Source organism: Elgaria multicarinata, chromosome 1 (genome assembly GCF_023053635.1).
Source record: "Elgaria multicarinata webbii isolate HBS135686 ecotype San Diego chromosome 1, rElgMul1.1.pri, whole genome shotgun sequence".
Lineage (NCBI taxonomy): Eukaryota > Metazoa > Chordata > Lepidosauria > Squamata > Anguidae > Elgaria > Elgaria multicarinata.
Window position 1 is genome coordinate 122,757,027 of NC_086171.1, and position 19,740 is coordinate 122,776,766.

Consider the following 19,740-nt stretch of genomic DNA (forward strand, 5'->3'; position numbering starts at 1 on the left):
TAGCATATGTACCAAGAATTAAAAGCAGTCTCTAATCAGCAGTGCTGCAATCATATATACATACTTACCTAAAGGTAAGTCCAGCTGAGCCTGATGGGGCTTATTTTGTAGCAGTTTACCACCAAAATTTGGTTGCAAACTCGGGATTTTCTGCCATCAAATTGTATGGTTATGCAAACCATATATACAAAGAAGAGAATTTCACAATTTGCATCTCTGTCTCCTGTGAAGCCTGCAGCTATCTAAACAGCAATTCAAACTGCATCCCATGGGAACATCCCATTCCCATAATCTACTGTCATATAATACCTTTATCAGGTCCAACCAAATATGCATAAAATTGTGAGCAAAGTAATTGTTTCACCTTTCCTCCAACTATTAGGCAACACCACACAATTTGACTTGCTTTTTTAACCTCATGCTCCACCCAAAATTAGTCTCCAGCATTGCTAATATAAATACTACTACATTTCTCTTTACTTTTGTTCTCTCCCTACCAATGAACCTGTGCATTTCACCTAAGGTTGGAGACAAATCTGAGAAACAACAGAATTTCATATTTTTAATAATTTTTAATTGGTTTTACATGGTTCTGGCCTCTGTTTGGTGAGATTCTGAAAACCCTGACTTCAGCCAAGAGCCTCACTAAATTCTACAGTGACAGTGCCTCAGAAAGAGCATTCACTCTTGTAGCCTGGACTGTAAACGCACGGCCAGAAAAATTGGAACAGTGGGAGGGACCCACTTTGTCATGAGTGCCAGGGAGAAAGTAGCTGATCACTTCTTCAAGGAAGTTTGTAAAGTTCAGGGACACATAAGGCAGTATCCAACTGTGTCATTCCACTAGCAGAAACAAAGGCAAAGGTCAACCTAGCTCGGGTTTACTATGTCTGTTTTCATTAAATTTAAAAGTAACTGTTAGAAAGCTTGTGACCTGTGACCCTATTGCTATGGCCATGTTACTCCAATTTCGGCAAGAACAGCTTCTGATGTTTAATATTTAACTTCCTTCTGTGCAAAATGGCTCGATAGCTCAACCGCAATGGAATGCATTAGAACTATATATAAATCAAACAGAAGGACCATTCCCAAAAGCAAAGGTGATTATAATGAGAGACTTTAATGCCAGAATGGGTGCAAGTAACACTGAACTTATCAAGCCCAAATATTTCCATTTAGCAGAGCCTGAGGCCCCTTATCTCTTAAAGACAACTCGAAGATCTAAAGATAAAGTTGTTAATCTCATAGGAGTTCTTTTGGAAAAATGATACTAAATGGGTGGGCACCCTTTGATAGTGACGGGGAACTTACATTTGCTTCTAGTCCTCCCTCCCTCCCTCAGCAAGCCTGCGGCGGGTGCTTCACATTTAAAGGGGCTGCCTGCAGTACGGCCCCTTTTTCATTCTCAGCTCCTCCTCCCGGCCGCTGCTCAGCCTGGGCGCCCAGACCAGCAGGATCCAGATTAGTGAGGCCCCTTTAAACGGGAAGCACCCTCTTTATTAGCATTTTGGTGCTTTTGAAACATTTCAATTCACCGTTAAAAGGACTCTTCTTAAACGGTATTAATACATGTGTGGATTGAGGAGGGTCTTGTTGGCAGCATGGCTCCGGACAACTCGGGCTGATGGAGCACCTCTCCCGGCATGACCCTACCCAAATATACACTCAACATCTAAGGCCCTCCTCAGAGTGCCTCCTTCTAGCAGAGGTTTGCAAAAAATTGAGATTTCTTTTTTTAAAAAAATTAGGATACTGCTGTGATTGACCTGCTTTTTAAGCACATGCGTTCTCTTGCAGCAGCATTTTGGCCCTGTCGGGCGCTCCCCCCTCCGTCCCCAGCCCCATTGGACTCCCAGGGGGCACTGGGCATGAGTTTGTGGAACCAAGGGGGCGGTTACCTGAAAAAGTTTGGGAACCTCTGGGCTAAAGCGACAGCCAGCAATACGGCTGCTGCAATTACAAGGTTCTATTACACCAGAGGGGGTCAATTTGTACCAGCTGCACTTAATGTTTTTGAGGCCAAACCCCTTATGCAATTGACTTGTGGAATTTCAATCTGGATCAAAGTATTTAACCCTTCAACTGAATCTGTACAAGTTATTTTTGTACATTCTGTCCTTGGTCCCTCAAAATGTGTAGCAACACCAGCTCTCCTGCTGGAGAGGAGACTGGTTTACAGTCTATCACCTCGAGAGCTTGGCTGAATGCACTAAAATTCTGGATTCGTTTGTATGGCCCTGGTTCTTCAGGCTACCTCCACAAGATACAAAATGACTCATTCAGTGGATGAAACTACTATGGAATAAGATCAACTCTCTGGGCTTCAGCCCCGAGTCTCTATTAATGATGGAAGCAAAACAGGCCAAGGCCCTTTTGTCTCAAAGGGTAAGAGACTGTGATACACAAATTTTAAGATCTGCAGCAGATAGAACCTGTTCCTCTCCGTTCTTAGTTAGTAACCCAAGATTCGGAATGGGAGAAGCAAAATATTTTTCAATGCTTAATATACCTAAATATCGGCATGCACTAACTCTGGCAAGATTTAATGTCCTGCCATCTACTCTATTGCAGGAGAGGTTTCAGAAAATCACTTTTCATGATTGGTTGTGCCCACGTGGAAGCAATGAAATTGAATCAGTTGTCCACGTTTTACTCTGTTGTTGTTTTTATACAAAGATTAGAGAGAAATTATTACTTGACACCAGTTTAGAAATTAATGCACTTCTTCATTGCTTCAGGACCACAGAGGACAGAGACACTATCAAGGCTTTTGCAAAATTCTTTTTGAATGCTATGAGACTAAGGTCTCTCCAGAAGTGGTTCTGCTGCATACTTTTCAAATCTATATGTAATTTTGCCCTACTCTCTTGTATGTGTAGTCTGGTCGGTGACCATAATAAAATTGTTGATGATTTTTAATAATGGGGAAATCAGCTGTTTTATGTTTATTTGTTCATTTCCAAAAGTTCTACATGTAAGTTGACATCTGCCTGACACCCAACAGCACTTACTCCATTTAGGTCTGTACCTCCTCCTCCACTCCATTTTAAGACCATTCAGACTTCTTGACTTCAACATGGTCAGCCTTTTTTTCTCCTTACTCTCACCTTTTGGAATGCCTGATGAAGAGATCTGAAGATATTGATACTTGGACCACAATTTTGTGCATATTTAGTTGGTTCTTTGGTTGATACTGCCTGACTGTGTATTAGAATTCTAATACATCAGCACAACTTATTTTTTTTTTTTTTTTTTGTTCTTACAATGTTATTGTCAATTACACATTTATAAATTCCTATACAATCCAGACTTTAAAATTGGTGCTTTTGAGCACATTCAAAAATGCACTGATCTAAAAGTCTGGATTGTTTTTGTTACTTTCTTCTTCCTCTGGGATTGTACACTACTGCACATTCTCCGCTCCTTAGCCAACCAGAATGTCCCACTGTGCACTTCATCTTTCCCTCTTATAGCACATTTCAGGTTTCTGCCCAATTTCCATTGTAGTTCATGTTTCATCTTGATAGCCACATTAGCCCACACATTAATTTAATCTCTGATACAACACCTACATTTTCTGGCATTTTCACCAATTTTGTCAGAATTATATCTTTGAGTTGTTACCATACACCATACTTTTCTTTCGCTTGGTAACATAGTAAGAAGATATTCCTTCCTTCCTGTCATTTGTAACTAAAATCATTTTCTGATATGGTCATCTTGTTGATCCTGAGTTTTGCAATGTCTTCCCAACTTGCAGAGCATAGGTGTTAAAACTTTTATCCCTCACCTGCTGCTCTTACCATGTCACACTCTTGAATTACTCCTTTGGGTTCACCTCTTCCTTCCCTAGTAACATGAAGTGTTCTTAATTTATTATTGCCACAGCAACTAGTAGGTTGAGAATAACTGGATAAAAATATGTTTGCCCAGAATCCCCTTGGCAGAGGATTACTCACCACCACCACAGGTTGAAGCTCATTTTCCCCTATCATAAATTTCCTCCCATCACCACCCACTGAAAATTAAAACTCCCAGAGTGCTTTGCTCTTGCTCGCTCAGACGTTGTTACCTCAGCCTCTTGTTGCTGGCCCTGGCCCGCTTGTAGTGCAGCTCCAGCTTCTCCTCTGGCTGTGGCCACTTTCTTGGGGGCTTTCCTCTCCAAGTCAGGCTGGGCTCAGGGCTGCAAAATAAACACAGGATGGGGCTGAATGGGGCTGGGGAGGACTCACTGTTGCTGCTGTGCCTGCATGAGCAAGGACAGCATGCCGACTGGGCTCCTCCTCAGCAGGCACACCCCTCTCCAGCCAAGTGCTGCGTTGCCCTAGACCAGTCTCAGCACCTGGGCAGGCCTCACCAGGGCCGCCATATTTGCTATGGGCAGCAGTAGCAACAATAACAGAAATACAAAGGGTACTGCTAGATTTCCATTGCCAGAGGAATAGAAGACTGTTTGGCGTGGAGCCAAGAAACATAATGTTTTGTAATTAAAGCTTGAGCATTGAACTTTTCACAGTTTCAAAATTTTCTGCATGTCTACACTGATCAAGATTCAATTTGTGTTGTGTGTTTTTTTAAAAATGAGCAAAATCAGTCAGGTAGATCTCTAGTAATAAGCCTTACACTACCGTATTCTTATATAGATTTGTTTTGGACTCCTCAATAGACAGTTTTTGTTATGTTTTGCCACCTCCAACATTCTACTTGACTCTACAACTGTCTACATTAGCATAATACAAGAAGAAAAATCAATTAGCAATTATTCTAATGTTTATTACTCCCAAGTCTAGCCTGTTAACAGGTTCCTGACTTAATAAGTTATTCCTGATTCAAATTCCTAATTTCAGTTCCCAAGGTACATATTATTTAAAGATCAAGCTATCCAGTAACTAAGATCATTACATAATTCATCAAAAGCTTTAGCTTTCTCAACTAACATCTTGAATCAGCATCCAGTGCAACTTAGAACTTAGGTGTAATATGCTCCCTGTGGGAAACAAGTCTGAGGGCCTGTTCACATGAAGGAATCATAGTACCTGAATCTGACTACAGAAGTGTACTTCAGTTGAGCTAAACTACACATTTCTTTCATACTCGAGGTCTTGCTGCTCTCCTAAACATACTGGGAAGGTGGAATGCTATCCAGGACACTCTAGGCCGGGAAAATATATATTAGGAGTGGCAATCTGACCACCATTACTAATTACATTTAATTTCAGGTAATTCAGCAAGAGAAAGTGAAATTAAGATCCTGAATACAAAAGATTTTAAAAGAATTGTTTGCATGCCTCTTGATATGGTATGAGTATCATTTCTACCCAAATGGGAAAGTTATACAACTTACAGGATATACAATTTCTGTCCCAAGGTCTGCCCACATTAGTTATACCACCAATGTCTTTTTGGTAACATTAGGCTGCCTGCAGGATAGACTGGTTTTAATTTGCCAGGAGTGCCTCCTTCCTCTCCAGATTGTGGCTCCTGCTTTCTCTCCAGTTTTAGAAGGATGTAGCCATATGATGGATTCAGGTTGACGCAATTTCTTTCTTTTTTGAGAAATCCCCTGGAAGACCATGTATTCGAAGGGATTTGTTGTGTTTGTTTGTTTTATTATCTGTTTGATCTCATCTATGAGTATGTCTTGCTACATATATTCTTGATGTTCTACACTAATAGTCTTCATTGTTTTTGTTTCAGGAATTGTTTGATCTGCTCCATGTTTAGATTATCTGAGCTATATAATGAAGATATATATATTTTATATTCAAATTCATTATTTTTGTATAACAATTTCCCCTCACTATTTTTAATCACATATGTGTCGTTTCTGGAACTTTGTCTTCTAATTCTCTTTGCTGACGCTTTAGAATTTTTGTCTCATTAAATATTGTAGGGTATGGATGGGGAGGCTCCAGCTGACGAGCCTAAGATGGCCTGCGAGAGGTTCCCATTCTTCCATGTCTTATCTCGGATCACTGGTTGGAAGTAAGGCAGTTTCCTTGGTCCCTTGCCCATGCTTCCTTATTCTTGAAAAAAGCCTCCACTAGCACCAATGGGGGCTTTTAAAAAGTCTAATTCTAGTAAGGAGGCATGGGGGGGGGGGCTGCTGGAGAGGGAACAGCTAACACTGTACACCTCCCACAAAAAAATCACCCTCCCCTGCTGCAATCAGGCTTTTCAAAAGCCAACATGGGAGCTTTTTAAGAAGCCAGATTGCAGTGGGAGAGGGGCAATATATGTGTGACAGTGTGTGTGTGTGTGAGAGAGAGAGAGGGAGAGGGAGAGAGAGGGAGGAGGGCATTCACATCATGGGCCCACACGCCATCAAGGTCAGCAAAATTTTCTCTAATGAACTTATATCATTCCTCCAAATACCTTAAATTTTCTTCTGCTTTCCTGTAGAGGTTTTTTTTTGCTAAAGAATCACCATCACTCTTTACTTCAATGTACCTGGCGCACTGAGGTAGGCCCCTATCCATGCTCATGTATCACTTCTCTTTTTATGATATGTTTTCTGTAGAAGAAGTATGTTATGTTTTTCCTTTCGAAGATGCTCTGGAATGTTCTCCTTTTTATTGGAGTGCCAATTCCTCTTATGTTACAAGATTATTATTATTTTTTAGTTGGGTTATGCTAATATATGCAAGACCCACTGCCTCAATATTAGTAAATGGATGAGGGTCAAATATTTTCCAGCTAGGAAGAGGCTCCTGTCAAGTACGCCCCTTCTCACTGTTATTGTTTTCAGCAGTTATATTAGAACCTTTTAGATGATTTAGCTTTTAAGTCATTTACAGAGTAATCCTATGGTCCCTGGAAGGGCATTCCAGAGGCCATAGGAGATTGCAGATTTCCTCCCACGAGGCCATATATAGAGATATGACCTCGGGAGGGGAAAACCCAAATTTGAGAGGCTGATTGCTAACAAACAAGATGAAGGATGTATAGGCTACTGGTGGAACTAAATGCTACCCATTTAGGTAAATGGGACAATGATTTTAGGAAGTACATCTGAAAGAAAGTGTGGACCTGGATATTCTGAATTTTATACCAGGAGCTACTTTATGTATGAACCTCAAGATATGTTTTATAGATGATATTTGACACCTTGCAGACAATGTCTGGCTGTTATTTTAATAATTTATTAGTTTTATATGTTTTTAATCAGTTTTATATATTTTATAGTATTTTTATATTTGATGTTGTCCCCCGCCTCGATCTAGTAAAGAGGTGTTCTTACTGGGAATAGGCAAGAATGCCACAGCAGTCGCTAGGATTGCACCCTAAATGTGCAATATTATGCACGTTTAGACAGGAAAAAAATCCTGCAACTCTCAGCATCCCTCCAGGCAGCCATTTAGGCCTTTCCCCCCCTGGGATTATGCCCTTAGTTGGGATCAGGGAAAGGATGTTCTCAGTAGCTGAGCCCAGGCTCTGGAATTCCTTCAAAGAAAGATTCCTTTGCCTTCTCTTTGACAGTCTTCCACGATGTTAGGAAGGCTTTTGGGCCATGATATTGAAAAAGCCCATTTATTGAATTGTTTTAACTACTAGAAGCTGACTTGACAATGTTTTAATAGTTGTGTGTGTGTGTATGTGTATTATCACTCTATTCTGTTGTTTAGTGTTTTGCTGTTATAATTGTTTTAATTTTACTGTTGTTATCCACCTTTGAGGTCTGGTGGGAAAAGATGGAATAATATAAATAAATAAATAAATAAATGTGCAATCTATTGATAAGAGTAAGTATTTTGAAATACCTGCACTGGTTACACTTTGTTTCAGGGCTCAATTCAAGCTGCTGGTTTTGACATGGACTGGGCTCCCAATATCTCAAAGAATTCAGTTTTCATAGGATTTCCCCACTCCATGTTTTAATATCAGATGTACCAGCTTTTGATGTACCTACCAGGAGTACCAGCTTTTCTGAAATGGCTCCACTTCTTCGAGCTCCTCTGTCTTCCTCCTTGGCTTCTTTGGGAAATACGTTACAATATAATTATTACACTTGTCATGCCTGGCCCTGGTTTGACCCAGGATGACAACTCTTCAGAGAAAGACCCAGATATCCCACCATTAGGGGAACCTGGGGGGCAGACTGAACCCCTCAACTCTGGTACCGACTAGGAAGAACCCAATATCTAAGGAGAGATGTCATCAGACCTGTCTCCAGAGGATGCCATGGAAGAACTTTATTTATTTATTTATTTATTTATTTATTTAAACATTTGTATCCCGCCCTATATCACTGCGATCTCAGCGTACATATAAGATCAAAACAAAATAAAACAATAAATATATACAGCTATAATGTATTAAATCATTCAGTATCAGCATATATCTGTAAGAACTCTTTAAAAGCAATTTATGTATTTATGTATTTATTGCATTTCTATACTGCTGAATAGCCAAAGCTCTCTGGGCGGTTCACAAAAATTAAAACCATTCAAAGTATAAAACAACAGTATAAAACCATGATATAAAATTCAGATGTAGTACTTCACTCCAATCCACATGGCTTATGTTATTAGAACGGGCAACAATGCCTACTGGCGAGGCTGCCAAGCAAGAGGGGGATGTACTGGCACATGTGGTGCAGTTGCACCTATGCCTGAAGATTTTGGGGGGAAGTTCTTGACGAGATTAGTATGATCACAGATCAATTTATAAAATTATCCCCCCAATTATGTTTATTATCATTATTTGAGGGGTCTAATTCAAAACTGTTCTGTAAATCCCTAGTGACCTACCTCTTAATTGCTGCTCGACTAGTCATCACTCAAGGTTGGAAAAATGTGTCCTGCTGCTCCATAGATTTATGGTTTAAGAAAGTTATGTATATTGCTATCTCTGAGAAACTGACTTATACAATATGTGCTTCCAGGGGTGAGGTTACAGATTTTACAGCAACTTGGTGGCACTTTATCACATATCTGACTTGACAATCACATGGATGGTGAAAACCTTCTAAGTATGAATTTATTTGGGGAACTATATGATTAAACTGACGTGCTATGGCTTATTCTGTGAAGCTAGATGGAATGTGGGAGCAGACATTCAAATTAGGCTGTACCAGGTGCTGAGATAGTTTTAGGTTGTACCAAGGGCTGATGAGATGGAGAAACGAGGACTAATTGATTCACCTAAAAACCACATAGCATATGGTCATGTATAATAGAATATCATGTTATGTTCATTCCCCTATAATACTATGCCAGCTCATCATATTTGGTTTCACCACAGCTATCATTGTGAAATCTAATAATTGCTGTGATTGGCATATGGGTTTTGCAACAACTGAAGTAAAACATCCATTACTTGAATGCCATGATGTGAATTTCAAATCGAGCAAGTCAAGTGGTAGGCAGGAAAAAACCAGGCAGAAGATACCCAGTCTGGGTATATGACACTTCAAAGAATAAATAGAATGTATGTATCATAGCAATCTATTTGAATGTTGGAAATGCAGTACGACTATAGATTTATTTAATACTAGCTGATAGGCCCGGCATTGCTCGGGTCTGTGAATAGTGTTTATAACATGCCACTGCTATGGAGTCACATAGAGGATAAAGCCATTTTCAATATCTCCTGAAGAAATGTTATTCATGGAATGTCCTGAAGGAATAATAACGATTTTGTAGTGGTCATGACCATGAGTCATAGTTTGGTGGCAAGAGACGACTCATGGGAGTTCCACCCAAGACATGCTGGGAGTTGTATGCATAAGCCTCAGTTTTTTAATTTAATGTTAATGTCCAAAATTTAATGTTTTTAGATGTTTCTGGTACATTGTACAGCCAGACCTATCAGTGTGCTAAATTTCAAGTTTCTACCCAGCACTGCTTGGGCCCCCTAAGATATATTTTTGCAAGATTATCATCTTAAAGTAGCAGGCCGGTGCTAGGCTGGTGAGTTAACCTTCAAAAAAATTAAATTCATTTCTTTTTTCCTCCCTGTAAGGTAGGCTAGTCCTAGGCCTTTAAAACTTTAAAACAAATTAAATTAGTTTCTTCCTCCACAGCTCTCTCCCTCTGAGGGAGCTGACTGACTGATGGGTAGCTTGGTCATTGCCGTTGGTGATGGGCCCAGAGCTGCGACCTCCTTCCCTTCTGTTCCAGCTAGCCCAGGAACTCTCCCTTCAGGCCCAAGATGGTGAGCTACTTCCAGATGATGGCCACCAAAGCCAGACAAGTCTTCCCTCCCACCCAAGGCGTGCTGGGAGTTGTAGGCGCAAGCCTAGCTCCCTGAATAACATGTTAATCTTTGAACACATCTGAGTTGTGGTGGAAAAGCGGGCCTTCTTAGTTGTAGCACTCTTCTTAAGGATTTCTTTTTCTTAGGCAGGCTTGCCTAGTGACTGCATTAATGGCTTTTAAGTTCCAAGTGATATTTTTTTAAAAAAAATCCCAGGGCCTTTTAACTTGATGAGTTTTTTTATGCTGGGGGATTTTTCCCGTCTTTTAACTAAACAACAACATTCCAAGACAGATGCAAGAATTACTGAATAAAGTTTATGATTTTTATGTAAAAGCCTGACTTTACAATTGAAACAGAAGAGTGAATGGAGGAATGACTGATAGCTGAGGCTAGAATGGAATGATGGGCAGGGTGAATGGCAGTTGGGGAAAGATATTTAGAAGGAGAACAAAGTGGGGGCTAAGTTAGGACTAAGAGATAGTGACATGCCAGTGCTACACCTCCCAGTATGCCATTGGCAGCCCTCAGGTGCCCATATCCTCAGCTCTTAGTGGATGCCCACAACTCTGGCCAAGTCCTGCTGGGACTGCCTCAGCCCGCACTTCTCACCCACCAAGTGCTCCATCAGGAGCCTGTACTGAAGGGCCAAGACTGGGCCGGGCACTTGCCCCCCTTTGTCAAGCTTGTTTCTGGGCACGTGCAAAATACTTCCCTTCCCTCCCTCCTTCTTAAGGGAGAAGGCTACACGTGTGCTTCCCTCAGTTTCTGAGAAAACAGTGATATTAGGATGGGGTGCCTTTGAGCATGTCCAGAATTTGGACTCTCAAAGATATGCTGTTGTATCTAGTTCTGATTTTAAAACCATACATGGCAGGTGGGAGGAGGCACCGCAAATGGATGCAGCCCCATTTATATGGGTTGTTTCCTTTTATGTGGAATTAGTTTGACTGACTTTAGGAATCACAATGGCTGCCAAAGGCCAGTAAGTCTGGCCTCCCACCCAAGGCATGCTGGGAGTTCCACCCCAAGGCATACTGGGAGTTTTAGACATAAACCTAGATTTTTATGTCTGGGTGAACAGCATTAAGCCAGTTCCATATGTGGAAGTGGGTAAACATTTCAGGACATACATGACGTGAAGGTAAGTTGGGGTCCACACAACTTTCCTGCAAGGTAGGCCCTGGATTAATCATCTGATTTCCCCAGAGTGCCACCTCCCTAACCCTGTGCCAAAACGGTATTAGCCAGCCCTCCAGAGAATAACACACACACACACACACACACACACACACACACACACACACACACGTATTAAGGACTGAAGCAGTTTATTTACACAAACTAAAATCTAACTCATAAGGCTCCAGTCAGGCAGTAAAAGCAAGAGGGAGGAAAGCAAGGGGAAGGAAGAAAGGGAGGTGGGAATGAGGTAGAATGTTGAGGAAAATTTAGCAGCAAGCGATTACACCCTAAAACTATTAGCCCCACCATAAAACACTCCGCAGCAGCGGCTAGCCTCCCTTGGAGCATCCAGACACTTAAAACATAATAAACTTTCCTAGAACCAAGCCGTCACCCAGCTCGACACTGATCTTCCATTCCACACGCACGTGTGGTCTCTGGGAAGATGGCTGGCCCCTGGCTACCTACCTCTTTTATACTTTTTTGGGTTGGCAGGTATCGTGACCTGCCTTAGCCAATCCTTTGCCCCACTCAGGCTGTTGGCGCCACCCTCCCTCGCAGGCAGGGCCTCCTTCACCAGGCCATTTCTTTCCACAGCTGAAACGGATCAACACCCCAATTAGCATGACCATAAGCTAATCGGGCTAAGCTGATAACTCTGCAGGTGCTGTTGCAGGAGACAGGGAGTGCTTGGCACACAGCCAATTACCCAGGCCATGAGATAGACCTTGAGGAATGTTCCCCCGAAACTCCCTCCTTCTGGTACCAGAGGCCTGAGCCAAAGTGAGCAGAATTAGCTGAACAAGAGACCACAGCCATTTTGGCCGTTCTTCACACATGACACACACATACTTTCCACTTTATAGGTAGAAATTTAAAGTTTTGTTCAAAGGTTATGGCTTGGATGAGGGCTAATAAACTGAAGTTGAATCTTGATAGGATAGATACGCTATGGGTAGGTGGTCATCAAGTACAGGAATTAGGCTATTTGCCTGTTCTGGATAGGGCTGAACTCCCTCTGAAGGAGTAGGTATGTAGTTTGGGAATGTTCCTGGATCTGTCTTTGCCATTGGAGGTCATGATACCTGAATCGAGAACCTGAATCTAGAACAGGCAAATAGCCTAATTCCTGGACCTGATGACCACCTACCCATAGCGTATCTATCCTATCAAGATTCAACTTCAGTTTATTAGCCCTCATCCAAGCCGTAACTGCATTCAGGCACTGGTTCAGAATGTCCACAGATGTTGCAGAGAAATAGAGTTGAGTGTCATCAGCATACTAATGACACCCTGTTCTAGATTTCCTGATGACCACTCTCAACTGCTTCATATAGATATTAAATAACATTGAGGACAAGATGGTGCCCTGTGGAGGCAGTCCAGGAAGATAATGTGGTCATCGGTATCAAAAGCCACTGAGAAATCAAGAAGTGACAGCGTCACACTCCTGAAGGTAGTCTTCCATCAGGGCTGATTCTGTCCTAAAACTGGGCCTGAATCCAGACTGAAATGGATCCTAATAATATAAAGTAACATTAAAATTTCATAAATATTATGCATGGAATTTAGATGTAACAAACACGTGATAATTTGAGAGCACAAGCTTGATGCACTGTAAGTTCATGAGATATGCAGTATTTAAATTTACCTTTTATGAATTTATTAAGACACCATGAACACGTATTTTCAGATGTCCCTGTGAGGATGTGTTTTACATGGCAGGATCTACACTACTGCTTCAAAGCGCTTTATAACAGTAGTGTAGATCCGGTCCATGTGTAGCACTGCTGGGCTTTTAAAAGGGAGGCGTTGGATGGTAATTAATTGAAGTCCATGAAACTGATTACAACAGATTCATATGGTGGAAAGATAGCCAGATAAACAAAGCAGGCCTGAACTTGGGGTGAAGTGGCGGCTTAAGCAATAACTAACCCTTAAAAAGTCTTGGAAGAACAGATATGAATTTCCTGCTAAACAGGAAAATCCACCTAGCTCTCTTACTAACTTTGCCAACTGCAAAATTAAAGGTAGAAGAAAACCTGTATGACAAGTTTCTTATCTGACCCTTTCTCAAGCGTTATGCAATTTCAAGCTTTATAAGAAGTATTTGAGGGCAAGTAGGGCAAGTACATGACTTCCCAAAATGAGGGAAACAGACAGTTGCATTAGGCCCTGATGAGCCCTGAAATCTGTTTAGCACCTAAAAAGAGACTAATCTAATTAATTGCACAATTCCTCCTGAACTTCATATTAAGACTGTGACAAACATGGTGTGTGTGTGTGTGTGTGTGTGTGTGTGTCCCACCTGCCCGCTCGCCCACACCATTTTGTTTAATATCCAGATTGAAGATTTCTGGGAACCTTGAAAGGTTGCTCGTGACGTTTTAACACTGGTCCTAATAAAAGTACTACCCTATTGTGACTATGTTTTTCTAACATAGATATCTATGATTTTTGCATTATAAGTTACTATTTTGTTTATGCACATGATTATACCATGCATTTATTTATTTATCTATCTATAACTGAGCCATTCAGACGACACGCTAAACCATGCTGCTTAACCACAAAATAGTTAACGGAATGCTTAACCATGGTTAACGGTGTCGTCTGACATGTTTTCCCTAACCATCTGCCCCATTAACCACATTGTGGTTAGGCTCACTAACCATGTTGTGCAACCTGGTTAGCGCCACTAATCATGGCTAAAAGTGTTGTCTGACACAACCATACAAAGAAGCTTCCACCACTTCTACTTGAATTTATACAAAAGATACGAGGTTGCGCCTGAGAGAATAGATGAATACATTAAAAAGCAAACATTACCTAAAATTACCTAAGAACAGAAACAGATCATGAATAGATCCATAACAGTAACAGAAATGGTTGAGGCATTCAGAAAAAGTAAACTGGGAAAATCGCCGGGCTCAGGCGGCTTTTCAGGCGCTTATTACAAAATTTATGAAAAGGTGCTGTTACAACCTCTACAAAACGTAATGAGCTCCATCTTGGATACCGGGAAGATACCAGACACTTGGAAAATGGCGTATATAACATTAATACCGAAAGAAGGACAAGATCCTACTTTGACCAAAAATTACAGACCTATCTCACTATTGAACAATGACTATAAACTGTTTACAACAATATTGGCAGAAAGACTCAAAAAAATCCTTCAAGAGATAATTCATGAAGATCAGAGTGGCTTCTTACCAAAAAGACAGTTAAAAGACAACGTTAGAACTTTCTTAAACATTAATTTTTTGGATTACATAATGAATTTGTTTGAATATATGCAAATGTCAGAAAGGTTTAAAATGGACAAAAAAGCTTGTGAAACAACAAAGTTAGAATTTGAAAGGGCATTATGTACGAATGATGAACACGTTATTGCTAAAATATATAAACTTTTATTGAGGTTTGAGATGGAGGACGAACAAGTGAAAGAATGTATGATAAAATGGGGCCAGAATATGGGACATAGTATACCAATGGCACAATGGGAAAATATGTGGTCAAGAGGGTTAAAATTTACATTAAGTACTAACCTTAAAGATTTTTTTTACAAAATGATGTATAGATGGCATATGCCACCAGCAAAATTGGCTAAAATGTATAAAGGGGCATCAGGGTTGTGCTGGAAATGTGAAGAGCAGGAAGGAACATTCTACCATGCATGATGGACCTGCAAAAAAGCAAAAACTTTCGGGATACAAATTCATTATGTAATCCCAAAAATTAACATCCAACTGAAACTGGAATACTTTCTTTTGGGATTTATGGATGAGCAGATGAAAAAGAACTATGGGACTATATTCTTATATATGACGACAGCTGCAAGATTACTGTATGCACAAAGATGGAAGGGCAAAATAATGCCCACAATAGAGGAATGGCTACTGAAGATGTTTGAGCTAGCAGAGATGGCAAAACTCACAGCAATAATGAGAGAAAAATCGACTTTAAGATTTATAACTGAATGGGAACCTTTTGCGAACTTTATGAAGGCATGAGAAAAAGATGACTTGTATATCTGTGGATTCAACCAATAATGTAGAAAATGTTAAGAAATTAGAGATTTGGATTTGACAGTGATAGAGTAAGAAAAAAATATAACAACATTATTACATATTTTTGCTGGGGAGAATATTGGAAGAAATAATTATTTTTGTGTTTTTGTTTGTTTTTGCTTTTTTTATTTTTGTGGGTGTGTCTGTCTATATGTATTATTTTTTGCTCTGTAGTGTCTTATTTATTGGTGTTTGAAAACAATAAAGAAGATTAAATCATGCTAAAAGTGTTGTCTGACATGTGTCTGCTGTTAAGGGGCTGTGGTTAAAGGTTTAAGTCTTCCAGTACGGAGTTGCCTAACTAGGTGTGGCCGCTCTAGCCAGCAGGCTCTATGGCTGCTCTGGATTGCTGATTGATACGCTCACTGCGGCTGTCTTTTTGTGTTCCACATTAGGGGTTTTTTTAGCAATTGTTGCTCTTCTTAGCAGAGCATGCTTATAGTAGAGCTTTTTAAATCCCTGCTTGCAATTTTCCCATATGAAGCGTCCATTTCTCCTACCTCGTTGAAGCGCCATTACATCCCACAGGTTCTGATTACTGTGGCAGCGCTGCCTGATGACGCAGCTAGCTCAGCCATCCAGGAAGGCTTCTGCCTCCCCTGTGATGACTGTAGAGCAGTGGTTCCCAAACTTTTTCAGGTAACCGCTCCCTTGGTTCCATAAACTCATGCCCAGCACCCCCTACCCTACACTATAAAAATCAGAATAGCAGTTTTCAACGACCCACTAAGGAAGATAACAATAAAATTCAAAATAGTAACAATTAATTGAATACTTTATTCAAAATCCAATTGGTGTGCCCCGCCACGCTGGCTGCAAACAGAGGTGTTCGCTCTCTTTTCCCTCCCTCCTTTGGCAAGCCTGGGGTGGGTGCTTCCCATTTAGAGGGGATTCTAGGAGTTGAAGGACTTTTTTCTGTCTAAACATGCACAAAATTGTGCCTTTCACTTATCATGTCACACTAGCATGAATACAGGAATCAAATAGGATTTCCTTCTTCAGTGGAACACACTTACTTAGGAGTAAGCACCATTTTGTTATAGGAAAAGAATGTATTTTAATTAAAATTTTAAAATAATTATCTGCCACCTGGTACAGAGTTTTCCTATGGAAAACCTGGCTGGGACTGAAGTAGAGGGGCACTAATTTTACTGTACTTATTGTCGTTAAATATGGTTAATTATCCCACAGCTACCTTGCTATTCTATTTCTACAATTCATTTTCTCCTGTCTTTTCTTCACCCTCTCTTCGTTTTCAGGCTGAATCCTATGCGCATTTACCTCAGAGTAAGTTCTATTGATCTCAGTGGGGCTTATTTCTGAGTAGACATACTTAGGATTGTGCTGCAGCTCTGTTTTTATGGTGACACAAGATACACACATACCATGTTTACCAAAAGAACGCTTGAAAAAAGGGGGTTGGACACCCTGAAATAAGCAAGGGCAGATAGGGATTGTTTCAGCAAGCATTCTGAAAAAAGGTGCTGCTGAATCTTCTTTAGCCAGGAAGGACCTGGAGAATTGCAATTCTCTCTCCCTCCCCTTTTTCTTTTCTCTACCAATTCTGTTGTGGTCCAGATTTTTTTGGGGGTGGGAGCACGCACACACACAGACACACAGCATCTCTCTCTCTCTCTCTCCCCTTCCCCGCAAGCCTCACAATAACTGCCGGAGCGCAGCAGCTCAGAGGGGAGATGGCCTCAACCTGCAACTCCTGATGGGGGAAGGGAGCCTGGTGATACCTTGCAGCAGCACAAGCAGTCCTGCTCCCCACCCAGCCAGCCGGCCACTGTTCTTGGCAACTGCTCTGCTGCCCACCATCCTCCACGTGCTTCTTCCTCTCCGCCGCAGGGTTGTTGCTCCTGCCTTGTGCAGCAACTATCGCGAGAGGTCTGCTGGGGCAGCTTGTAGGAGGGAGCAGCTCTGGCCAAGGGAGGGAGGGAGGGAGCGGGCGGCGGTGGCTCCAGCAGGAAAGAAGCCCTGGGCCCTCCTAGGCAGGAGGAGAGTGAGTGGGCAGAGCAGCTGAATTCGCCACTGTTTCCTGCTCTGCTGCCTCCTGTGGGCGCTTCCCCCACCCCCTACTTCTGGTGGGGCCGCTGTGGGCTTGAGATAGGAAGAGAGAGCGGCTGCGTGAGTGAGAAAGTTCTTCCTGAGCAGGAGCGGTGTGGGGAGAGCAGCTGAATTTGCCGGTCTTTCCTGCTCTGTCCCTGGGTTTTAGCACCTCCTGGAGAAACCACCTTGAGAAACCCCCCTGCCTCCCCTTTGCCCATTAGCGCCCCCTGGCGTCCCTTTGCCTCTTAACGCCCCCTATGCAATCCCACCACCCCCAAGGGGGCGGTACCGTCCACTTTGGGAACCACTGCTGTAGAGGTATAGCAGGCATGGAGGTGCAGAAAGCACCTGTTGAATTACCACTTGTCCTGCAAATATGTAATTAGAGGCTTACTGGAGAAGAGACAGGAAAAACAGAGGAGCTCTAACTCAGTGGAAGAACCCCTGATTTGCAGGTAGAAGCTCTTTAGAACTCTTAAATTCTAAATAGTCTGGAGCCAGGATGCCCAGACTAAACAGGGCGATGCATGCATGTAATTGCTGGTTTCACTGGTGCCTGCTCTAAAATGATGGTTGTAACTACCAGGGCTCCTAGCACTAGGGCTGCTGGGATATAGGGTGGATCAGTTGGAGGAATCAGGTGCTCCACTAGCCACTTTGTTAGTGGAGCACACCAACCACAAAGTGGTTAGCGGAGTACCTGATTCCTCCAACTGATCCACCCTATATTCCACAAAACTTAACCACAAAAGGGTTAAAAGTTGTCTGCAAGCATTCCGCATGTGGTTAACGCTAACCACAAAGTTCAGAGTGTCCTCTGAACCAGGTCTATATATAAAAAGACATTTCCCAGAATTCCATCACACACTAGTATAACCCAAAAACAGTACTCAGAATGGAAGTATGCAAAATTCTGCAGATGGGGCTGGGTTTGATTTTTAAGGCTGGAATTATAGGTATCCCAGTCTAATTTCTCCCAACTATCAACTGATCAAAATCAAGAATTAATTCTACAATCTCAGTGCTTCTGCTGAAAAGGTCTTGTCAACATAGCCACCCACTATACATCAAATAGCAGGAGCACACATGGAGCAGGGCATCCAAAGATGATCTGAGTGCCTGGAGAAAATTTTTATAGAAGAGAGCAGTCCTTCTGGCATTTTGGCATCCTGGCTCCAGACTTTTTAGAATTTCAGAGTTCTAAAGGGCTTCTACCAGCAAATCAGAGGTTCTTCCACTGAGTTAGAGCTCCTCTGTTTTTCCTGTCTCTTCTCCAGTAAGCCCCTAATTACATATTTTATTTATTTTATTTTATTAAATTTTTATACCGCCCAATAGCCAAAGCTCTCAGGGCGGTTCACAAAAATTAAAACCATAATAAAACAACAAACAGTCTAAAATCATGAATACAAAATACAGTATAAAAAGTACAACCAGGATAAAACCACGCAGCAGAAATTGATATGATTAAAATACAGAATTAGAACAGTAAAAATTAAATTTAAGTTAAAATTAAGTGTTAAAATACTGAGAGAATAAAAAGCTCTTCAGCTGGTGACGAAAGGGGTACAGTGTAGGCGCCAGGCGGACCTCTCTGGGGAGCTCATTCCACAGCCGAGGTGCCACAGCGGAGAAAACCCTCCTCCTAGTAGCCACCTGCCTCACTTCCTTTGGCAAGGGCTCACCGAGAAGGGCCCTGTGGATGATCTTAAGGTCCAGGCAGGTGCATATGGGAGGAGGCGTTCCTTCAAATAACCTGGCCCCAAACCGTTTAGGGCTTTGAATGTTAATACAAGCACTTTGAATCGGGCCCGGACCTGGACTGGCAGCCAATGAAGTTGTAAAAGGACTGGCGTAATGTGGTCTCGCCGGCCAGTCCCTGTTAGTAAACGGGCTGCCCTGTTTTGTACCAGCTGAAGTTTCCGGACCGTTTTCAAAGGCAGCCCCACGTATAACACATAGCTGTAATCCAAAGGAGAGGTTATCAGAGCATGGATAATTGTAGCTAGGCTCTCTCTGTCCAGATAAGGGCGCAGTTGGTATATCAACCTAAGCAGATAAAAGGTGCTCTTTGCCACTGAGTTCACCTGTGCCTCAAGTGACAGTTCTGGATCCAAGAGCACTCCCAGACTACGGAGCCGATCCTTTAGGGAGAGTGCAACCCCATCCAGGACAGGGCAAACATCACCTCGCTGGACAGATGAGCCACCCACTAACAGTACCTCCGTCTTGT